Below are 26,413 nucleotides of genomic sequence, written 5' to 3'. Positions count from 1 at the left end.
TCCTCATAATCATCAACAAAATCAATAGAATTCACATTAACATCAAAAAGTTTCAATAAATCATAAGAATCATGGAAATTTTCATTAATAGGAATATGCTTACTAGTAGACTCGTCTACATCATGCACTGTATTAACATTCCTAGATTTATTTCTAGCCTTTCTATTGGAACACACTGTACTCACATGGCCTTCCTTGCCACAGGAATAACATTTAGCATTCTTAAATTTACAATTATTAGCTAAATGGTTATCACGTCCACAATGAATGCATTTACTCTGAGCTTTACCATAATCACTTTTACCTCTCCTTTTAGAGTCTGCACTAGAATTAGGCCTAGGCCTTACCTTATGCCTAACCTTGTTAACAGTACCTGATGGCCTATTATCTGTAAAAGAACTTGAAATAGGACTACATTCGGTAACATAGGCAGTTTCTAAATTGGTAACCTTTTCAAGTAATTCACGAGAGGAGATGGATTTAAACTCAAAAGGATCAGCTAATAAAACCTTAAAATAAACTTCATTATCAATACCAACCAATAATTGTTCCTTCAACCTTCGGTCAAAATCACTATTAAATTCACACTGTTGAGCTAACAATTTTAGTTCTGCATAATATTCCTTCACTCACTCACTACTTTTCTTCTTCCTCTGTAGGAAATCACATAATGCTCTATGATAACTTGGTTTCGTTATGAAATGAGACTTTAGTTGATTTACTGGGTCATCAAATGGAACTGCAGACGGCAATTTCGGTGCTGTTAACTTACAGATCGTGGAAAAAGTCTCTACTCCAGCTGAAGAAAGCAACAAAGCCCTTTTTGCTGTCGCCTCTGTTACTTCATTTACTTCACAATTCATGGGAAATAGATCCAGCCAACAAGATAATTCCAACTTATCTGGGTTAAACTCGGGAATTGCCGGTCTCCTTGTTGCTGCCATCCTTCCTGACGGGGTATGGAACTTCGGTAGTCCCCAACAATTACAGCTGAACTCAGGCTACTCAAATACTGGAGTCTGGACATTGGCCAGGCCTAAACTGGTATGCTAGGCTAGATACGGCCGGCTGTCGTTGGTACACTAACTCTCCTTCAATATGATATACCTCTTCGTACACTGGGTTCTTCCTCGTCGCCACTGTTGTGTCCTCGTCCCTTAGTACTTAGGTTCCAAGAAGACAGGTTGGTACTTCACGTACTTTATTCTGGTATATCAATTACAAGCAAGCAGACCCATGCTTCTGCTGGCGTCCCAGTTCGTGGATGGTGGGAGATTTCTAACAACAACTCCCCAAAGGTTCAACACAGTAGAATGAGAGAGTAGTGTTTCAAATGTTGTGACACCTACGGTAGGTTGACCAAATCTATTTAAATCCGCAAGAGCATTCTCTATGATGTGAGGGGTAGCGCGGGAGCTTCGGCGGGAAAACACAAGTAACTGGATGTTTCTTGACGTTGCCATAGTTTCTCTCTCTCTCTCTCTCTCTCTCTCTCTCTCTCTCTCTCTCTCTCTCTCTCTCTCTCTCTCTCTCTCTCTCTCTCTCCATTGTTAAAACATACTATACAAATATAGTATAGCTCAATCTCTAAAAGAAAAAAAATAATGAAATGAGTAGCTCTACTTATAGGCCTAAGCTTACACAACGGCAACTCTCTCTCTCTCTCTCTCTCTCTCTCTCTCTCTCTCTCTCTCTCCTCTCTCTCTCTCTCTCTCTCTCTCTCTCCATTGCTAAAACATACTTTACAAATATAGCATAGTTCAATCTCTAAAAGAAAAAAAATAATGAAATGAGTAGCACTACATATAGGCCTAGGCTTACACAACAGCAACTCTCTCTCTCTCTCTCTCTCTCTCTCTCTCTCTCTCTCTCATCATAACATTGCATTCGTTCCTTTATCGTTCCCACACGTTTTTCGTTGAACATTGCTCAAATTTAACTCTTGATTTCATTATGGAGGATCGCGTTTCCGATTATGTAAGCATTCCGTTCATTGTGGTGTCACAAATTCATTTGTGTAAGGTTACTTGGCTATGTGGAAAAATGTTTATTTTGCTCAGAACTATCACTGCAAATTACAACTTGAACGAATACTGTAAAGCTTACTACTGCATTTAAGTATCAATGATTTCAGAACCGTAGAATATGATTGAAAGTTATAGGAGGTCAAGCAAAAAACAAACACAATAAGATTGAAGCTCCTCTCCTTTCTAAAGTTGCCAGATGTCGCATTATTGAGCAATATATGTCCGAAGGTTTAAAAAACTGTATCCTCACTTTCCTTGCCGAGTGTACAATATGTTCTCACTACCAAGTATGGGTGTGTATCTGGGCTCTATAGTGGAGCATCCATAATGAAACCAAGTGTCACGAGTGTCACAGCAAGTTCCTTCATCATCAACTTCTCCAGAGCAAAGTCCACAGGTTGCTGACTCTCTCTCGTTTTGGGCTGACTCAGCTTTCTCCAGTGCTTTCTTTAGAGTTGCATTGTTATGTGCTGCATTGATAATTATGAGAAATTGTTTGTATGATAGACTGACTATTCCCTTTACTTGATTTAATTTCTGTAGTACTTAATTTCTCTTTCCTTCTTCTTCTTCGTTTTCACTTTGAACATCGCGCAAGTCAGGCACTTTTACGCAGAGCACTTCAGAGACACGTCCAACCCGCACGAAAGCTATTATTATTATTATTATTATTATTATTATTATTATTATTATTATTATTATTATTATTATTATTATTATTATTATCATTATTATTATTATTATTATTATTATTATTATTATTATTATTATTAGTAAGTAATCATAATCCAAGGTGTTTATAAGGGCAGATTGCGTACATTCCTCGGTATGTTAGACTTAACGAATTCGTCTTGTATCTCTCAATCAGAATAAAAGTAACTGAAAACTGATTGGTCCATATTAAGGGGTGCTAAGCTCAGTTAAATATTGAAAAATACATGTGACTGATGCTCCGTGTTTATTTCCATCTTTTGTGGGTCATGGACGAAATATCACTTATGTCAAATGTCTCACAAATTTCCCGTTGATAAAAGGATACTTATAGATCATGAAAATCCATCTGTCTCCAGAGTTTTTGCTGAAATATGTGATTTGTGAGCAAATATATGTAAATGATACGACTCGTGCATAATGCGGCCCTTCGAAAGTACCCTGTGAGAATTACAGTAGTAAATCATGATTTGCCATAAGTTTTCTTTGCGAATATGCTATGGCAGACTCAAGTGATTACACCTGATGTCTTTTTTTTGTTTTGTTTATTTAGCTTATTCTCTGCTTTTATGCATCTGCTTCCCTGTATTTGTAGGGGTTTTGGTCCTGTCATCTTTTATGCAAGAATTAGAAGCAAGCTGCTTTGCCAAAAAAAAAAAAAAAAAAAAAAAAACAGGAGTACTGCCAGCTGAACAAGACCTTACTGAATGATGAATCATCTGGTGAAGGACAGGACATGGGAGATGATGAGTTTGGGTTATTACGCGAGATAAATGTCATCAATTTTGGTAAAACGCATGGTGTTTGTTTGTGTTTTAGAAAGCCTCAGAGAGTACTTTCCTTGATGTTTATTTAGGAAAGCCAGTGTGGTATTTCAAGAAGCTTTTCGCTTCAGAATTCTTAGGTAATGAAGCCAGTCAGTCCAATCTCTTTGCTTAAGAGAAAAATTTAAATAAACCACTAAATCTTACTAAGAAGGGACTTGAACAATTGATAGGATTATTTACTCATTTCACCATAATTCGAACTCCTCAAACACGTCTGCACTGGTCTAGGGGTTTGTTTGGAAGGTACGAAGATTATACTGCTAAGGTCATGTGCAGAAATAGATAGCAGACTATAAAATCAAACCTAAGCTACACTTCAGGCATAATAATAATGAGATAAACAATCATAAGCTCTTCATTGTTAGACTAATGGTACATCACTTGAAAAATGGGTTCGAGAGCTTGCAATGCAAAAAACATTTGCATTGATGAGCAGATGGTTTCTTTCAAAGGAAGGCGTACCATGAAACAATACTTACCTATGAAGCCCAAAATGTGGGGGTTGAAGACCTTTGTTCTTGCAGACGGTGGGGTCATATTCACGATTTCATTCCTTATGCAGGGTCCATTCAGTCTCTGAATACAGGTGTTATTCCAGACTTCAGTACATCTTCAAACATCATTTTGGATTTGGCTCAAACAATACAAAGCAATAATAATCCACCTTCTATATTTTGAGGGTGTGTTTACCTCCGTTTCACTTCAAAGTGTCTGGCTGAAACAGGAATCTGGTGCTGTGGGACAGTTTGGCCATGTCGACTGCCAGGACTAAACTTACCATCAGGTAATGAAGCTCCTCACCTTTGCTGAAAGTCGACCATTTCATACTGCACGCCATTATGACAAAAGAATGAGGAAAGATGTAGAGATTCCACAGCCTAACAGTAAAATTCTACAACAAAAACACAGGGGTATTGGTCTGGCTGATTGTCTTTTATCTTTGCACAGAATCCCAGTGAGATCAAAGAAACATTATCATCGATTAATTTTTCACATGATTGATATAACTGTCAATCGGGCTTGGATGATATGTCGAAGGGATTAGGATGCCATAGGCCCCGTAGTGGGGTAGCACTGTAAAAGATCTAGATAAACGCTGTCAGTAGGCTACACTGCGTGCACTGCATTGTAGGCATTACTTAAGGTTCTTTGCAGCGTCCCTTCGGCTCCTAGCTGCCCCTTTCATTCCTGTTACTTGCACCTCCGTTAATATCCGCTTTCTTTCGTCTTACTCTCCACCCTCTCCCAACAACTGTTTCAAATTGCAACTGCGAGGTTTTCCTCCTGTTACACCTTTCAACCTTTCTACTCTCAATTTTCCTTCCAGCGCAGTAGTCTGATTGGGTCTGACTTTTGTGGGCGGGGCTTGCTCGTTGATGTCCACCTATGATCGTCTGACTCTGACCACACATGATCAGTCTCAAACCGTCATACATATTCAAATCTCGGGGAGGCAACATCTATAGCAGCTCCTTCGGTGACAGACTGGGCCTATTATTTTCAGAGTGAGTGACACGTCTGCCGTCAAGGACAAGGAAAGAAAAGTCTTGATGGGTTTCATTGACATATGTAGGAAGCATATAGCTTTGTGGAAGGTGAACTCGAAAGAATACTCTAATAGGAATTGAAGATATAAAGGTATAGATGAGTTGCACGAAAAGCTAAAAGAACTTGATTCTCATTGCACGCGGGATAATGTGATGGAAAAAATCGATTGACTCCGTAGTTCTTTTAGAAGGGAACTTCGAAAACATGAGAGCTCTCCGCTATTTTAACATGATGTTCATGTGTGATCAAGACTTAACACGAGAGAGTAGGCCTACATCAAATTTGTTTTCTACTATTTTTGATGAGGTTACTTTTGTTGATTAGCCGAAGCTGGAGAAAAATTAAATTTGAGTGTTTAGATCATTTAGATAATTTTATTTGATGTTACTGAAATAACTCAGATTCACCATGCAAATTTGAATTAACAAAATTATTTGAGGGGGAGCCAAACATAGGTCTAAATAAAACATTTGAATCATGAATCAATTGAACTGACCATAATTTTCGTATTTATTTATTTTGTACAGAAAGATGACGGCACAAATATTTTACTCACAAATTTTATCATACTGTTTAGACTAGGCCTAACTTGCCTGTTTTCATGATTTATATGAAACCTTTTGCCATGCTATTGCACCTTCATTAACAAGGTAATCCTTAAATCTATCTTACTTCTTTTGATATTTGAGGGTAATTTCGTGAGCCTTGTTCGTTTTCCAAACCTTCTAAATAATTAGGACCTGCAGATAAATCTGGCAAAGTAATTTTCCTTGCTCTATCTTCCCTATGAAAGCATTCCTCTGGGGAATAGTCTGAAGGGCACGTGTTACACAAATAATTATGTAGCACAACACATCCCATGACAACCTTTTCAATACTTGTCAGTTTTAGATTTATGGAAGTATGGAAAATTCTAAACCTGGAAGCCATAATGGTGAAAGCATTTTCTGTTACTCTCCGTGCCCTTGAAAGCCTGTAGTTAAATACTCGCTTTTCATTAAATAGGTTCTTTTGAGGATAAGGTTTCACGAAATCTGGTCTTAATGCAAATGCTTCATCTCCTACGTTCTGAACTTGCTGTTGGTGACTCATGTGGGATGCAGGGCTTTTCATCTTTGAGTCGCTCGCCAAATTCTGTATTATCAATGACTCCTCCATCCGATACGCAACCATTAGTTCCAGTGTCAGCCATAATGAATTCTTAGTTCGCATTTACTGATGGCTTACATCATCCATACATACTTTCCATCAGCACCGCCGAGACAGTGGGGAAAATTCCATCTAGACTCGAACAGTTCTCCAACAATCTTCCACTCCTCTTCTGTTGCAGGAAACTGAAACCGAGACAACTCTAATAATTGTCCATATATATATATATATATATATATATATATATATATATATATATATATATATATATATATATATATATATGTATATATATATATATATATATATATATATATATATATATATATATACATATACACATACTAGCTGACCAACCCAGAGCTGCCCAGGAAAACTCTGAATGACAACCGATAAACTCTTGCTCTTTCCCTCTTTGTCCTGCCAACACCCCCTCTACTCTCTCTCTCTCTCTCTCTCTCTCTCTCTCTCTCTCTCTCTCTCTCTCTCTCTCTCTCCTTTTACTGTTAAGATAGTTGCTTCAGTTACTTGCCCATTATTTTTGGCATTTTATATTTCACACCTTCTCACCCCCCATTCCTATCGGGGCTGAACTTGAACTTAAAGGGCAGTGGGAGTGTCTCTTTTCATCTCAGCGACCTCAAAAACTATGGATTTGACACTAATATCTGTCGTTTTCGGTTATTTTTACATGTCACCCCCTTCCCACACACCCCACTTCGGTGCCAGTGATGTCTTACCCCCACAGTATTCTTTTCCAGATAATAAGTCATATGCATACCAAGTTTGACTGGAATTGCTCAATGCATTTCAGAGTTATTCTGGCACATACACATACATCCATATATATATATATATATATATATATATATATATATATATATATATATATATATATAGAGAGAGAGAGAGAGAGAGAGAGAGAGAGAGAGAGAGAGAGAGAGAGAGAGAGAGAGAGAGAGTAAATAATTAGTTTTGCGGTATATTTATAGGTGTTCTCCTTTATCTGGTGTTGCCGAGCCACCAGATGATGATGAAATACCTACTGTACAGTACATGAAGCAATTCTCCCGCTGTGAAACGGAGCAGCAGAAACACTACTAAATCAGATGATGTTTTAGATTTGGTCGCCTGAAAGTTTGAAACTTAAGAAAGGGATGAGAGACGTGATAGGGCCATGAGATTTTTGGGAAATACTTTGGCCAGAGAGAGACTGGAATCTCTGGACGGGAAAACAGCAAGCTTTGCTAGGAAGTTGATATGATGTGCATTTTGCATAGAGGTAATCTTTCCTCCAAGGCATTTTGAAGCAGAAAATGGGAGTTTGACTACCTCTTCTAAAATTGCAGCTGAACCATACCATTTACATGAATAATTTGTAATAGCCTTACCTCAGTCTTCAAGTCTCTCTCATTAATGCCATAATGATATTAGTGACTCCGATGAACGGAGTGACCACATTCAAAAGTTCTAAATATGTAGATTCGTCCATGTGCATACAATTGTGTCACACTTCTGGGTGTAATTTCAACTCCTTCATTAAGTTTGTATGAGAAATTTGGTCCCTGTAGCTTTCGTGCGGGCGGGACGTGTCTGTGAAGTGCTCTGTGTAAAGGTGCCTGACTTGAGCGATGTTCAAAGTGAATACGAAGAAGAGGAAGGAAGAAGAGAAAATAAATACTGTAGAAATTAAATCAAGGATAGGAAAGATCAAACTATCAGACGACATTAAATCAAGGATAGGAAAGATCAAACTATCAGACGACATTAAATCAAGGATAGGAAAGATCAAACTCTCAGACGACATTAAATCAAGGATAGGAAAGATCAAACTCTCAGACGACATTAAATCAAGGATAGGAAAGATCAAACTCTCAGACGACATTAAATCAAGGATAGGAAAGATCAAACTATCAGACGACATTAAATCAAGGATAGGAAAGATCAAACTATCAGACGACATTAAATCAAGGATAGGAAAGATCAAACTCTCAGACGAACATTACCTCATAATTATCGAAGCAGCACGTAAAGATGGAACACTAAAGAAAATACTGGAGAAGGATGAGTCAACCCAAATCGAGAGAGAGTCAGCAACCTGCGGACATTGCTCTGGAGAAGTTGATGATGAAGGAACTTGCTGTGAAATGTGTGAGGCATGGTTCCACTATGATGTTCAGGTATCGAGGTCAGATAAACACCCATACTTCGGAGTGACAACATATTGTACATATGTAATAACTGCAGGGGGCCTGAACAAAGAACACACAAAAAAACCATTGAAGATGAACTTGAAGAAATAAAAGAAAACACAGATATTAAAAAAGTTGATCCAAGATTCGGCTCAGAAAACTAGTGATGTAATGATTAACATAGATGTAATCTGAAACAAAATTGACAGTGTTGATAAAGATGTAAAGACCACGACAAACATGGACAAAACTTATGCTGAGCCACCAAAGACAAAGACAAAAAAAAAAAGTGCTTCTGATCAAGTCTACAGTACAAACGAAGAGAGCACAGCAGCAAATGAAAAGCGACAAATTATGAGTTAAATAACGGCGCCAGTTGAACAGGTTAAAACAACAAGAGATGGACACTTATTTGTAAGATTTCCAGACAGGAAAAAATTAGAAAAGGCAAAAAAGGAGATTCAGGAAATCAGCAATATATCAGTGAATGAGAAGGGTAAACTTAACATTGTAAAGAAAAATCCATGGATAGGTAACCTCATTTCTGAAAATGACGACCTAAAAATTGTAAAGGAAATGGCAGCCAAAGATGACAAATATGAACACTATATCATCAAATGCACACCACAAATACGAAAGGCTACTGCATCTATGACAGAGGTGACAAATTGTGTACGCTGCATAGCGTTGCGAAGTATACGACTGTTACAGCCCCTATCAGTGCTATAAATGCCAGGAATTTGGTCATCACACAACAAAATGTAGAAATGACCAAGCTTGCCCTAGATGTGGTGAAAATCACAAATCAAATGAACGTGCTAGCAGCATCTTCAAGTGTAATGATGGAAATCCTTCTTTTGAATTAATGACAATACCCTTCATAATTGGTGGACTAGTAAAACGAATTGGTTTTCATCTTATCAATAAGTTGACTTAACCACTCGAAATTGAGATTGTCTATGATCGAGTGTGCGTACATAAGTGCGTAAGTTCAACCAAGTGCGTAGTTGCGGAAGCTCAACTCGCACTGTTCAAGACGTGTGTAGCGACTTCAGAGGGGAAAGGATGCATAGAACCATGAAAACAGTACTAAATGTAATGTGTAAAGGACATCCTTATCAATGGCCTAAGTACTTAGGTGAAACGCAGCGTGTGCTTAATTCTGCTGTTCATACCACTCTTGGTGAACAACCTCACTATGTATTTTTCTCTCGTAGGGCACCCAGGCAAGTGACTAGTGTGTTACCCACAATTGCTGATGATGTAGAAGACTCTGCCATTGCAAAGGCTCATGAAATAATACAGAAAACTCATAGAGAGTTGGCCAGCAAGCATCGTGCAATAGCCAATCAAAAGAGGAAAAATGAGAGAGTGGACGAAAACACTCTTGTATGGGTTAAAAATGAAAATGTGATTCCTAGCACTAGTAAGAAACTAAACCCCAGGTGGTGTGGTCCATATGTAGTAACCAAAGTGTTTAGAGATGGTGCGAAATATGAGTTGAAAAACATGTTTGACCAAACCATCATTGAACGTGCTGCTGACAAGGTGAAACCCTTTATAGGACAAGAACAGTGGTTAGTAAAAATGCAGGAAATGGACGATATCACTCCTGGTGTAGTGAATGAAAGAGTGCAAACCAGAGGTGCTAGTAGTATTGTTCCTCCTTCTAGGTTAATCGAAGAAATTTAAAATCATTGTATTTTTTTTATATAATGCATTGTGTATTTTTGTATTGTCTGTGAAGAGTATTTTTGTATTTGCATGCTTAAGACAATTTTTATATATAACCAGTATATTAATTTCCAAATGTATTCTTGTATATTGTGTGCGTAGATCATAGATCTGATAATGACACTGCTTGTTTTGTGTACAGGGAACTTGTACTCAGTTGAGTTTTGTGTGAAGAGTAACCCGTCCAAAAGCTTTACAAACTCTGGTTGAGTTGTTCAAGTTATGTGACTGATGTGTAAGTTAGTCATTAGGATGCTTTAAGAGGTATATTATCTTCAAAGGAAAGTCTTTCCTGCTTATGGTTGTTGAGTGAATGAACCTGCATGACGATGTAAGCGAGTGTTGTGAGAAAAATGATCATAAGTGATTGTACCCCTAATGGGGAGTGACTAGATCTTAACTGAATTTAAGATCACTCTTACATAAGTGTTTAGCTTGGTAAAGTTATTAGGATGGTTAGGTAGAAACGCGCCCACAACTTGCTCTATGTCTGTTAGCAGACCTTATTACTGATTAAACGTTGCAGTTTATATCTCTGGTTGAGATGGTTGAGAGATAGAAAGTATTCACTGTTTGCAAGACTGGTATTGTTATTGTTAAATTTATAGTCTACCCCACATTTTGTAATTTAAGGGATTGATTGTTCTTGATAAATGAAAACCAATTTCCGTAGGGGTAAAGTGATGTAATGATGGAAATCCTTCTTTTGAATTAATGACAATACCCTTCATAATTGGTGGACTGGTAAAACGAATTGGTTTTCATCTTATCAATAAGTTGACTTAACCACTCGAAATTGAGATTGTCTATGATCGAGTGTAAGTGCGTAAGTTCAACCAAGTGCGTAGTTGCGGAAGCTCAACTCGCACTGTTCAAGACGTGTGTGGCGACTTCAGAGGGGAAAGGGATGTAGTTCCCCTTATTTTCATTTGAAATGCCACATTTCTCCTTTGTAAAAGGTATGCACATATCTTAGTTTAGGTTGTACATGTTGCCATAACACTTAATAGTGTTCTTGTGTATCTTTGCCTTAATGTAACAGCAAATTACCGAGAGTTGTTATGGTAATGTTACGTAAGTTGCAACATGATGAGCTTGCATGTGGTTGCAGTGCCACCAACCATAGGCTAAGATGTGTGATATTCTTCCATGATTTTATGAATATATATCAACTCTTGACTTCAATTACACCTCTTATGCATGAAAAGCCAGGCTAACTGTGTAATGTAACAGTTAAGTTAGGCATGAGCACAGCATAGCCTAAGCTAAGGACTGCATGCTGTTTGACACAAAATGGCTGTCCTAAATGAACTTTTTGTATTACAGGGAACCAGTCTAGGGCATTCGTAATACATGAACCAGTATAGGATATCTGTACAAGAACCAGTATAAGTACCTATGTAAGAACCAGTTCTAAAAGCTATGGAAGGAACATTAGGAATAAGTTGTTTACACCATGTAACCTACTAAGAAGCATTAAACAACCCGCGGGAGTCGGCGTTTCCCTCAACCCTAACTACAAAATGAAGATTCGTCCGTCTACGACGTCAAGTACCAGTCCAAGCTAAGAGTAATCCGGGATTTATTGACCTAGGCCGGTGTGTTACACTTGTTTGGCCTATGCCCAGGATTGAGTCGTTATGTATAGGCTAGTCTGAGTTAATTGTCCTAAAATGAATGGTAGCCTCCGAATGTAAGCCAGGACAATTGACATATCAAGCCATGAGTAGTATAAAGAAATAATGACATATGGAGAGTAAACATGACACAAGTGTTAAAATTGTCTAAAGAAAGGCCATAGTGATACTGTAAAGCCATGTTATACAGTCTCTGCTGATCGTGTTGTTTGTAAAGTCCTTGCTAAGCAAGTTTTCTTTGATGACGGCCCATTTTCTTTGTACCTACATTCGTCACGCAATCGGGCCAGGTCACGTAAAAATTCAATTGTTTAAACTGTGTATGCAATTATTTATGTGTTCATCAACTGTATACCGTCTATTTCTTCTTTCGCAGGCGTCAAGATTATACTCAACTTTAATTCTGTCTATTGTTACAGTGTATATTGTACTCGTTCGCTGTATTTATTTATTAATTGTTATCGACCTCAGGTTTTTTGCTTCCATTGTCTTCCGCGGCCCGACGCCAGTCGGCCGCTATATAAACTGCCTGCACCTTGAATAAATCAGCAGTAACTTTTACCTGCTCGTTTCTTTAGCACCTCTTATAATACTAAACATAAAACATATGATGGCAATAAGTGTACATAATATAAAGAATATGTGTCAAAGGTGAAAAATAATACGGATCATGACTTTGACTAATAATCTTCTATGCAATTTAATAAACATACAGTCCGTAGGAAGTAAAACTAACACTATTAGACATCTTATAAATTATCACAGTCTACATATATCCATGCTAACGGAGACTTGGCTAAGCAATAGTGTAAGTGATTATTCTAAAATAAACGAAATGACGCCAGGGTCTCACAACTTTTACTACGTACCAAGAGAAAAAAAACAGTGGCGGAGTGGGAATCTTTGTCAAAAAAGTGTACAAAGTATCTATAATGAATCAAAATGTGTTCAACACATTTGAATACATCAACACTAAAATTACACACATAAACAAACACATACAAATCATAACAGTTTATAATCCACCAAGCACAAGTAAGAGACCGTTCCTAGATGAATTCAGTGACTTCCTCGACTTGTTAGCTGATAACAAAAATGTACTGATTTGTGGTGACTTCAACCTACATCTGGATGGTAACGATGACAAATATGTCAAAGAATTTACAGAGTTACTTGAAAGCCACGATCTCATAAATGTTGTGAAAAAACCGATATCATTATTGAACCATACCATTGACCTAGTGATACAAAACAAAAGCAATGAGATCGTGAGTGACATACAAGTTGAGCCTGAATGCGTGATATCTCCAATGCATAAACTAGTTATATTTAGTATAAATATCTGGAAAGGCTATACTATGAAAAAAGTATCACTTACAGAAACAAAACCAACGTTAAAGCTGATGAATTTATTGTTGAGAACATAAAGAAAATAAGAGAAACAAGCCGGGAGTGCAGGTGTAATTTGAGGAATAGCCTACCTTGACAGGCAACCAAGTAGCCTATGTGTAAACTTTTACATTCTATAGCAAAAGTATAATGGCGTCAAGTTACAATGATAAATGTCCAGAAGTAACAAGGCAAATAATAGTTAAAGATGCTGCCAAATGGTTTAACAGTGAATTATGTGAAGCTAAGGAAAAGAAAAGAAAAATGGAAGATCTAGGGAAAAGATCGAAAGAATCAAGAAATAGTGAAAATTGGTCACTATATAAAACAGCTATAGAAATCATTACAACGACTTGATTATGAAAACCAAGAAAATATTTTACAATAAAACGTTTAGTGCAGAGAAAATCCCCCCGAAATCCATGACAATTTAGCCGGAATATTGGGACTCAAGAAACAAAAAGTTCTACTTGATGTAACGAGTGGCTTCAAAAACCTGGCCGATAACTTTGTGAACTACTTTGAAGAAAATTTGAAAGAATCTGTCATAGTTTAGATAAGGAGATCCCTCCTGATCTATTATACCTGATGATCAGTCAGCATACAGAAAAAACCACTCGACAGAGACTACATTGTGTGCAATTATAAATGATATGGTAGAAATTATAGCAAATGGAAAATGTGGCATCCTGGTCATGCTTGACCTAAGTGCAGCATTTGACACAGTTGACCACAATCTACTGCTTGAAGACCTGAGAGCAATAGGCATCGGAGATGACATACGCAAATGGTACAAAAGCTACTTAGAAAATAGGAAGGTTACAGTGGTTATATCAAATGTGAAATCAGAGATGAAAGGCCTAACAAAAGGAGTGCCCCCAAGGCAGTGTTCTGGGTCCACTTCTATTTGGCATTTACACAGTTGAACTATCTAGAATTCTAAATAAGCACAAGGTTAAGTATAAACTGTATGCTGATGATACTCGGTTCTATTTTCCTGTCGAATCGGTAGAAGACGCCATTAATACCCTTTGATTTCGGTTGTAACGTATACGACACATTTAGTAAACTGGCCCGGAACACTGTTGTGTCGTATACGAGCACCGGTAATTTCCTTTTATGTGGAGGACTGATGATTGAAATACTGGCCTCTTTTTCTTGATAGGGTAACAGTCTGTCAGTTGCCATACGGTGAATTCATATAAATTCACGTGTTTCCCTAAAATTCATTATACTCTTTCCAAAATGTATAGATCTCTCTGGCGTGGTTGTCTGGGTCTTCGCAGGTAAGGCATATATGCCAAATGTATAACAACAACAGCGAGATAAAATCATTTCTCCCATTACAGATATCAAATAAAACCTTTTTTGTTACGCAGAATTCCAAGTCTATTAAATAGGTTCACGATTGATAATGTTTTTTAAGCAATTGCAAGAAACGGAATCAGAGTTTCTATCAATATGGCATCTCATTTTGGTGGTGTTGCCAGTACCTCACACACGGATCCACATGCGTTTAAATCCACGGGTAAGCAGCTTAGATTTTCTCTAGGGAGCACTTTCGGTGGTCACGGTCATCACGGTATTATTATGTCTGGAGGCATTTCTCGTTTCTACATATACTTTGATTTCTTAACATCGTAGGTAAAGAATAAATTGGTAAGCAAGGAAATATGAAATAAAGCATAACAGTAAGTTTGGCAAGAGAAAATAAACATTCGTATACAGACAGATCTCTGTCTCTCTCTCTTTTAAGAAGGTTGATGGGCGCAAATTTCTCTTGGAAAGGCAAGATGTAACTGTAGCTCGGTCAAGATTTTTGAGAGAGATGAAGCGTCGCAAGGAGTCAGGGCAGAAATTCGTGTATCTCGACGAAACTTGGGTCAATCAAAATTACACTGGGCTCAAGTGAAGTCTTATATGGCGAAAAAGAATACGTTCAAACTGGCAGACCTTAAAATTTTAGTGCAGGAAGCATCGAACAATGTCACGGCGGAAAACTGGAAGAATGCAGCGAGCACGTAGAGAAAATTCAAAAAGAGGATGCCCGGCAAGATGTGGCTGTAGACAAGTTGGTTGACAGTTTTGTCATCAACATAGCTGATAGCTCTGATGACTAGTTTTCTGAATAAATTATATATACAAAAGAGAGGATTAGGCCTACAGGGGAAACCTCTCTCGAAAAACAAAACGCACCTTGACTTTTACCTCAGTGGTGGTGTGGAAAAAAGTTTGATTGAAAAAGTAGTCTTTTAAAACTTAAGATGATCGTTACTCCTCGTTATAGATAATATATAGGCGACAAAGTTTATTTTAATTCGTATTTCGAAAAATGAACAAGAAATATATCACCTATTTCTATAGCATTAATTAAATACTTTTAAGTATCTAATTGTGTAATAATGATAAATGTACATCTATCTACAAGTACTGACAAAATAGATAAGGTGATCATATGTAAAAAAAAAAAAAAGTCGTAAGATTTAGAAAAGAGAGAGAGAGAGCAGGGCGGAGTAGGAAGGAGATTAAAGTACCAGGAAATCAAAAGCCCCAAAAATCTTATAAGTATAGCCTCAGGGTTTGTCTCGAAGACATTTAAAGGTCTGTCACACAGGTGATGAGTGGGAGTGGGCTGCCAGAAATTTCCAGCCCAGAGATTTCATATTTGACAGCAGTGGCAGTGGCATGACGTCGAAATGTAATGTGAATGAAAATTCAAAGGAAGTAGATTATTTTTTTGAATTTTTCGACAACGAATTTATGGGGCTGCTTGCTGAAGAGACAAACCGTTATCAGAGATTCCTTGTTGATACGCTAGGAGATGCAGTGCCAAAGTATTTGCGAAAATTTGTTCAGGTTACTGTGGAGGAAATGTGTGATTATGATCATGTCGCATATAAGTAAACATCGCATCGTAGATTACTGGACTACGCTTGAGACATTCGAGACAAAAGGAGTGAGAAGGCTGATGGCAAGGGACAGATTTCTTCAAATTCTACGGGTTCTACATTTCGTTGATAATTCACAGGAAACAAGCCCAGATAACAAACTAACAAAAATTAAACCCGTGCTCGACAGTGTGCGTAGAAAATTCCGGGAAAAATTTCAACCTTTCCAGGATTTATGCACAGATGAAAGTTTAATGTTATGGAAGGGAAGGCTAAGTTTCAAGCAGTACATTCCAGATAAAAGAAGTCGATTTGGAGTGAAAATATTTGAACTTTGTGATGCCAAAACGGATTATATTGTCGATTTTATCATCTATACTGGAAAAGATACAGAGATATTGGTAGATGAGGATCTAGGGGTATCTGGTTCTGTGGTAAAAACATTTATGGCCTCGTATCTCGGAAAACATCACATCCTGTATTTCGATAATTGGTATTGCAGCCCAAAACTGCTCAAGTATTTGGGCGACAACGAAACAGGAGCATGTGGAACAGTCCGGAAAAATAGGAAATTTATGCCTAAATTTCCTGATGTGAACAAATCTGAGACTTCGTCTCAAAACTGCAATGGAATATTAGGTTTAAAATGGCAGGATAACAGGACTGTTTATATGTTATCTTCAGCACATGAAAATATAATGGTAGACTGTGAAAAAGGTGTCGACTAGGGGAATTTGTGCAAAAGCCTGCATGCGTTGTTGACTATAATAAGAAAATGCGGATAGTGGACAAGAACGACATGCTTATTAGTTCTGTGAAGTGTATCCGTAAAACCACGAGATGGTACATAAAACTATTTTTCCGTCTGCTTGATATGATACTAGTAAACTGTCATCACTTTCATGGATTTGTTACTGGCAAGAAAGGGTCATATTTACAGTTTTCAAAGTCAGTCGTTCTGCAGTTGATTGAAAGGTACCCTCCAGCACCGTAATAACGCAGCCAAGGCGGCTAACAGAAACTTTTCGGATCCAGTTCCCTCAACATATAAACAACTGCGACCTAGACTAAGATGTCGTGTGTGCTCGCATACATCCCGTAGGCCCAAGAAAGGCCAGCAGACATATTTCATGTGTAAAGACTGCAATGTAGGACTATGTGTCGCTCCTTGTTTCAGAGAATACCACACGCTTCTGAATTACTAGAATTCTGTCGTAAAAGTTTTGTCAAGATTATTATGTTCAGCTTGTAAAAATATTCAGATTCATAACCATTTGTTATTCACATTGTTTGATTTCATTCAACTTATGTCATAAAAGCTTCTTCCAATGATATTGAGTCTTATGTGTTTATACATTTTCTTATTTTGTTTTTTTATCTACAGCAAAAACATTTTTGTAAAAATAAATGTTGAAATTCATCCGTATTATCATTTTCTTCATCAAATTATGACTTTAGTCTTTAGTCATAGAGAGAGAGAGAGAGAGAGAGAGAGAGAGAGAGAGAGAGAGAGAGAGAGAGAGAGAGAGAGAGTAAATTACTATTTTGCGTTTAATGTTCCTTTTCTGCCCTTTGAAGACTGGATACCATAAAATATAACATAAGTCGCGTGTAATGTAAATCTGATAATCATGGTATTGATGATTTATGATATATGAGAATAATAATAACAATATAATAACAGTTACCATGAGATTAATGAATATAGATATTATTATTATTATTATTATTATTATTATTATTATTATTATTATTATTATTATTATTATTATTATTCAGTAGATGAACCCTATCCATATGAAACAAGCCCACAGGGGTAACTAACTTGAAATTCAAGCATCCTAATAAAATGGTGTTCATTCGAGTGAAATAACAGAAGGTGGTAGGAAATACAGAAAGAGGAGATCAGTTATTAGAAAAACAGATATACTGACAAATTAATAAATAAATAAAAATGTAAACAAAGTATTAAAATACAAGATGTATTGCATAAGGGTAGTAATGCATGACATTTACTTGAACATTTGAAGTTCCGTTTGCAACACATCCTCAGCAGAGAGGCTGTTCCACAGTCCTAAGGCGTGAGGAATAAAGGTCCCCTGGAACTGAAAAGTTCGAAAGCGAGGTACATTTACTGCACATTGATTCTGCTGTTCAGCGAATCTGGTTGCTCTTGGCAGGAACAGGGGATCAGGGATCAACTGAGAATGTGAAAGATATGTCAAAATACAACTTATGAAAAAGTGACAAACAAGAGACCATCGGTCTATGGTCCAAGGCATAGGTACCAAAGAAACCTTCCACCTCGAACCACTCTAAAAGATATAAATCTCTGGCAGAAGCGCTTAGACATCTACACCGGAGAACAGTATCCTAGTAAAGGAAGGACAAATTACCTAAAAAATGTTGCACTGATTTAATCATTCATATAAATATATGAGGACTTAAGAACAATACCCAACTTTCATGCGTCATTTGCTGACATTTTCATCAGATGTTTCTCAAAAATAAGATGTGAGTAAAAAGGTACCACTATAATAGTTGAAGGAAAAGAAAAATATCTGTAGAAAATTATAACAGAATAAAATGATCTACAAAACCCTACAACTTTCCGCATACTGGTTCAAAAACAATTGAACAAATTCCAAAATGTTAGTGATTAAATATATATATATATATATATATATATATATATATATATATATATATATATATATATATATATATATATATATATATATATATATATATATATATATATATATATATATATATATATATATATATATATATATATTATATATATATATATATATATATATATATATATATATACATATATACAGTATGTCGATATCTATCTATCTATATATATACATAGTATACATATATATATATATATATATATATATATATATATATATATCTACATATATATCTATATATATATATATATATATATATATATATATATATATATATATATATATGTATATATATATATATATAAGTATATATATACAGTATATATATACATATATATATTTTTATATAATATATATATATATATATATATATAAACACTCATATATATGTAATTATTTGTATATATATATATTATATATATATATATATATATATATATATATATATATATAACTGAATCAATGAGAATATGGAACGTGATGAATATATAAATAAAGACAATTCCACGAAGGAAAGAGAAGCAACGGAGTATTGCAAGGCTTTTCGATGTATTGTCCTTTACTTAGCAGAGTCGTTTCTCTTTCCTTCGGGGCATTGCCTTCATATATATATATATATATATATATATATATATATATATATATATATGTATATATAAAAATATATGTACTCACACATGTATATATAGTCAATTGTAAATATATATATATATATATATATATATATATATATATATATATATATATATATATACATACATATATAGTATATATATACATACACACATACACCACACAATTACATATTTTGATCAGCAATGAATTATAATATTGATCCCTGGTGAATGTGGTGAGGTGGCAATTGTGTTTACATGTCACATGCAAGTGTGACAGACGACGCGAGTATTTGGCATTTCAGATGCACGTGTCCTGTTGACAGAAATGAACTGCTTTGTTTTCAGCTTGCTGTACCTTCCACCTTTGTCGAATTTGGTGGCGTGACCGTTGGAATATTAGCTTGAAAATGGGCCCCCGGGATTATCCCAAGCCCTGGCAGTCTCCAATTCCTTGTTTCATTGACAAATGCGGATTCTGGAACCTCCCTTTTTACTGGCTGCTATAATAATCCATTCAAGGAGGTTGTTTCCACTTTCCCCCTGACTTTTGACCGCCATCGTCAATCAAACATTGAATTGGAATCTGTCTGAAGGACAAGGGATAATCCCAGGCCCTATTCCCAAGGTAGTATTCCAGCGTTCAGGCCCACCAAACTCAACACAGGTGGAAGGTAAGCAAGAGCAGAAAACGACGACCTGTCATTTCCATCAAAAGGATTCTGGCATCTCACGTACCACCCACGTCGTCTGTCACACCTGCATCTGCCATGGAAATACGATTGTCACCTACCAAATGTCAATATTCGCTAGTGACCAAAATGTATTGTTGTGTCGTGTAATCATTGTTGCCGTTGTCATGGATTCATATATATATACATACATATATATATATATATATATATATATATATATATATATATATATATATATATACATTACATACAGTAATGTGTGTGTGTTTGTACATATACTGTATGTATGTATGTAGGTGGTATTGAGATGCACGTGTGCTTTGACAGAAATGACCTGCTTTGTTTTCAGCTCGCTGTACCTTCCACTTTGTCGAATTTGGTGGGCGTGACCATTGGAATAATTGCTTGTTTCATTGACAATGGCCGATTTTGGAATATTCCTTTATTACTGGCAGCTAATATGATTTTTACTTTTCCCCTGACTTTTGACCGCCATCATCAACCAAACAATGAATTGGAATCTGTCACAAGGACAAGGGATAATCCCAGGCCCTATTCCCAAGGTAGTATTCCAGCGTTCAGGCCCACCAAACTCAACGCAGGTGGAAGGTAAACGGGGCAGAAACAACAACCGGTCATTTTCATCAAAAGGATTCCGACACCTCACGTACCACCTACGTCGTCTGTCACACCTGCATGTGCCATGGAAATGCGATTCTCACCTAACAAAAGTCGATATTCACTAGTGATCAAAATATATTGTTGTGTCGTGTAAGCAGCGTTGTCATGGATTCATATATATATATATATATATATATATATATATATATATATATATATATATATATATATATATATATATATATATATATATATATATATATATATATATATATATATATATATATATATATATATATATATATATATATATATATATATATATATATATATAATTTTCTGTCTTTGATATTTTTCTTTATTGAGATATTTTGCTACTGCTCCATTACTTTCACTTACAAGAATAGTGATTAGCAACGAAGGAACAAATAAAGAAGAGATGGGGTCGAGCATTATTGGTGAGGTTTCCTTTAGGCTATGAATAATCCTTTGTAGGGTGAGTACTTATATTGCCCCCCTGCAGCGTGTACCATTTGTGCGGGACAATGACTAATCGCTTTATAGACTAGGGGTTGTTTCTTTTTGCCCGCACGTGGCTGATTATCATTCGTAATATGGAGACAAGGTTTGAATAAAAGGTGAATGGGGAATAGATAACGAACATAAAAACACTGCGGAAATTTTAGACTACAGAAAATTGTTAGGGTGTCTAATAGTCTTTTTTTTCAATTACCTACATCGCTTAGGCCAAAAATAACAAAAGAATTCACCACTTGTAGACTGCAAACATATAACCTGCTAGAATAATCTTTACAGGTAAAGGAGAGGCTCAAGGGAAACAATTATACGTCTCCTTTTATCCTTTTAACCTGAATCTATATAAATTATTTACTTTATATGGCACACAAAGATATTATCATTTTTCTCAGTGTAGATTTATTATTTGGCAGCAGCTGTACTAACCAAGAAAAATAAATACCTGCCATTCTTACCGTTTATATGGTCTCTCCCTCTCTCTCTCTCTCTCTCTCTCTCTCTCTCTCTCTCTCTCTCTCTCTCTCTCTCTCTCTCTCTCTCTCTCTCTCTCTCTCTCTCTCTCTCGCATAAACACTTTCCTGGTAAAACGGCATTCCCAGTATTATAGAAGTGTCGGAGATATTTATTTTTTTCTGAATAGCAGTCTTAAAATAATAGTGTAACACAAATAATGTACATCTAAAAAATATGTATTCTACTTGAATAGATAAAATTCTTATCTATTTGCAAGAATGTATAATAAGATATTAGAAGTTATTCCATATTCCTGAAATATAAAATACGATTGACATAAACTAGTAAATATATTAAATCACCCACAGTCCACAGAATTTTATAAGTCTATGCGTATGCCTGAATGGTAAAACCAAAGTAAGACCAATGCCAACGCTAGTCTCTTATACAAGAGCTCACACAGTGTTGATAAATCTGAATTTCTAGATTGCGTATCCCCTGTCAGCTGGGTGCTTGATCATTGCTAGAAATATTACCCAGAAATGTGGTTAATATTGCAACCAATATTGTGATTGTGTCTACTTACACTCCAATGTTATTGATGTACAATTAGAAGGAATAAATCATTGGTAAAAATTTTTATTCTCTTCTCTCTCTCTCTCTCTCTCTCTCTCTCTCTCTCTCTCTCTCTCTCTCTCATTTTTTTTTTTTTGCCCAGTTAGTGGAATAGTAAGCGGAACCATAAAAATGCTGAACATTCTTGATGATTAGTTTTCTGACGGATATACAAATAATTTTTAACTATAATACACAACTGTGATGTAGCTGTCCTTTACGGATTCAAACAGAATTAGAGAAAATGACAAAAAAAAAAAAAGAAGACTGTCATCCTCAATCAGTGCAGTACTTATACCTCTGGCAACAGTAAACCCCGATGTATAGTACTTATCCTATGTTTATTTATTTGTGTTGTTAAATTAATTGCATAATATCTATATCACGGATCGCTGCTATCATAATATTATCATATAAATAAAACAGGTTAATTTGTAGCAAAACAACAAATACACGGGCTACTACAATGATTGTTTACGATTTCGTGCGTCTGGTAGCATGCTACGGGTGACTACCGTCTGAAAACCCTCCGGATTGTGGTAAGTGTGGGGTCTCATCTCGGCCGTAATCAAAGGGTTAGTAAAACTGACGCAATAATGAAAGATATAAAAAAATGGATGTTGGCGAAGAAATTGAAACTTAATGAAGACAAAACTGAGTGTATGCTATTTGGATCTGACGGTGCACTACGAAAATATGGACACTTCAAAAGAATAACTAATGGTTCGTCAACAATAAATATTGTAGCAGGGGTGAGGAACTGAGGAGTATTGATTGATAATAAATTGTCGGTGAAGACCCATATATTGCATATTACAAAAACCTGTAACCATCATATTAGGAACATTTCATTTCTTAGAAAACGCCTAAACAAAGATACACTGAAAACCGCAATTTGCAACCAAATACTCGTACTTTCAAGGCTTGACTACTGCAACGTTATATACTACGGTCTCCTTAACTACCTACTAAGAAAATTGCAAGGAGTACAAAATAGAGCCACCAAGTTAATAAAATGACTACGTTCCCGTGAGAGAATAACCCTAGCACTAATTGAGCTACATTGGCTCCCAGTAAAAGCTAGAATAGAATATAAAATACCACGTACAGTCTTTAAAGCACTAAAATATGATGAACTAACATATCGGAAACTGCTTAAGCTTCTTTAGACCCGAAATGAATATTGTAATCAGACATGCAAGTGAAGGATATAGGCTATTTGAACCTAGAACAAATTGTCAGTGGAGAGAGCATTTGTACACTGTGCACCAAGAATGTACAACAAAATACCGCCTGAAGTGAACAGCATACAAGAAAGCAAATTTAAAAAGAAACTGAAGACTCTCCTATTCTGCAGGAGCTACGATATCGACGAGAAAACACTGAAAGATAATCATAAAATATAAGAAGCACCTTATTTGGAAAACGTACATGGGCCCGCGAGAGAGGGAATTATCCCTGCTGAGGGCTGTACATAAAACCAAGCAAAGTGATCAACCGGTCCTTTCACCACTTTGATCGCTTCCTTTTCCTTTCCTTGATAGCAACTAAGTCTATCCCGATTGCCATCACCTCTTCTGTAATCTGTACTACGAACACGGTGCTCCTTGCTTCTTGACACCGACTGAGGTTGGCTGTCTGTGCACCTGATATGAAATAATTATTGCAGTCATGTATTTATTGGCAAATTTCCCTTCCATGGTGACTAACATGACGAAATCGTCACGTGATTGTATAATTATGAAAACTGAATTAAACTGTGTGGAAAATGACTTTTAACATTTGCCTAGAGCGCAGAAATCTAAAAAACGTTTGCAATATATTTTTGAGCCAAGGGAAGTGTGTGTGGGCAGTAAAGGCTTAATTTTTATGAACAAGATTCTTAAACTTTACAGCTCATGGCAATCTTCGAATAAATCACTGGGGTTAAGGTGTTCTATCCAGGTTGTAGTGATATTAAATCATGTTATCAAATTATTTTCATGTCCAGACTTCAGGCTTCTGGCCCTGTATCCAATTCAACATTTGCTCTCCTGTGAGTGCACGGACACCCGACACCCGGCACGGCACTAGACCAATGTTGACATTTGTGAAGGGCGTCCGAACGAAACGTTTGTTGAAAGTGTCGCTACAAATGTCGTCAACACATCTCAGGTGAATACTTGTGAGTAGGCGTTTGGTAGCCTTTGAAGAGAGACATATTCCATATAACCTACGCCAGTGTCCTTTTGAACAGTAAAATAAACAATTTTAGTTAGCCTTACGGCGGATTCCTACCAAGAACAAGCTGCGCATCGTATATATCTTTCTTGTTTGGGCAAACAACATGGTAAATTAGCCTAGGGTAATTTTTGACCCAAAATGCGAGGCGGAGAATTTTATGAGTTCCAGGAAGATGGGTCTAGAACCTGACGTCTAGAAGCGAGTGCAGCCACACCAATAATTCCTTAGGATAACCACACAGTAATGTATTAGCCTGGGCTGCCGAGGATAATCTGCCTAGGCTTCTATGCCCCGCCGGGTAGGATAGAACTAGGCCTCAGAACAGTACAGTATTAGCTGCACCTCGTGTATTATCTTCCTTGCAGATTGACTTTTCTGTAGTGTTGTGGTCGCGTGGCAAGAATTTACTGTCATTTGTTGTCGCTTGACTGCAATTAACCTTAGAACTAATTATATTTTTGCCATTGTGCATATGCAGTGTTATGTGGAAACTTTTGGTAAAAAGTGGTTTCCTTCACTGGGGGTCTAGGAGCAGAGCCCCCCGGCTAAGTAACACAGCCTACTAAGTTAGGTTAGGCTATGGTACGTTAGCTTAGTATGGTTCCTTTTATAATAGATTTCCTTAGCCAATCCCTTCTTGAATATATGGATCCCTAATGTCTCTTATTCGCGGAGCCGTTCCCCACAGTTCGTGTGGAGCTAATACTTAGAATTACCAGGCCCTGGACCCCTCTATCCCTGTCAGACTGTTCGTGTTGAGAACAACGGCACATGTTCCGTTGACGAAAAAACTTAACCTTTCCCAGAATGCTGTGTCCTGACCTAACCAGACCTTACCTTCCTAGTCTGGCATAGTGCTCCATGCCTTGACTTTGCTTGGGAAGGGGGAGGGGCTTAGCTCCCTGGAACCCCCCCCCCACCTCCAAGTAACACTGATCATAGAAAACATCGACTAGCCTAAGCCTCTAATCAGAGGAAGTGTTGCAGCCTGCTCCTGTCATCCTCAAAACTAACCCAGACCCACGTCCTAAAAAGATGAAATATGTCGACAAACCTTTTAATAAAATACGGGCAAAACTACGGGGTAACTCCACGCAGACTATTACCTTGGAAATTTATTTTTCCTATACTTTTAGTGTTGCTGATGAAGGTGTTGTTTTTTATTGTTGGTCAATTATTATGAATCTCATCATATCTACCCAACATGGCTGGGGACTCTTTGGGAACGTGAGGTTTTGGGTGGGGCAAAATGGACTGCCATGATTTTGTTATGGAATGGTTCTGCGCATGTGCAAGTCATTAGGGAGCCATATGTTCAAGAAGGGATTGGCTAAGGAAGCCTATTATAAAAGGAGCTATACTAACCTAACATACCCTAACCTAACCTAACCTAAAATAGCAGGCTGTGTTACTTAGCCGGGGGCTCCGTTTCTTTGACTCCCCTGGTGAAGGAAACGCCACTTTTTCCAGGATGACCAGCATACAAAAACATATGAGTTCTGATGTTAATTACAGTCGACCGACAAAAAATAACAGTAAATTGTTGAAAAGCAACCAAAATACTATAGGAAAAGTCAATTTCCAAGGTAATACCCAGTGTGGAGCAACCCCACAGTTCTACCAGTTTATGATAGGCTATGAATGTAATGTGTAGGATTAGGCTAGTTGTTTGTACAGGAATACAAACCATCACTTTTATGTAGGCGTGTTCTTTAGCATGAGCTGAAATCAGTCATTACAACTTGGTAAGCTAACAAGGCTTTTAACTGGTGGTAGGAGGGTGAGTGGGGGATCCTCCTACCCATCTGCTGTCACTTGCCTAAGGACTTTTTCCATGGCTGTCTCAAA

At 36.8% G+C, this 26,413-nt stretch overlaps 1 protein-coding gene and 1 long non-coding RNA gene across 2 annotated transcripts in view; both read left to right on the top strand.

Annotated features, from left to right (window-relative positions):
• Positions 1-10,666: 10,666 nt before the first annotated feature.
• LOC136841398 (uncharacterized) lies at positions 10,667-11,681 on the top strand. Its single transcript, XR_010853935.1, has 2 exons — positions 10,667-11,147; positions 11,515-11,681. It is a non-coding gene; the product is annotated as an uncharacterized lncRNA (long non-coding RNA).
• A 12,702-nt stretch (positions 11,682-24,383) lies between these two features.
• The window catches only part of LOC136852583 (serine/threonine-protein kinase Kist-like), a 422,999-nt gene continuing 420,969 nt past the window's right edge, over positions 24,384-26,413 (top strand). The window contains exon 1 of the mRNA XM_067127735.1: positions 24,384-24,496. The gene's annotated coding sequence lies outside the window, so the exon portion shown is untranslated. The remainder of the gene's footprint in view (positions 24,497-26,413) is intronic.

This window comes from Macrobrachium rosenbergii, chromosome 1 (assembly GCF_040412425.1).
Source record: "Macrobrachium rosenbergii isolate ZJJX-2024 chromosome 1, ASM4041242v1, whole genome shotgun sequence".
NCBI lineage: Eukaryota > Metazoa > Arthropoda > Malacostraca > Decapoda > Palaemonidae > Macrobrachium > Macrobrachium rosenbergii.
Note: the sequence above shows the minus strand (reverse complement) of the source record. Positions and strands in the feature narration are given on the sequence as shown.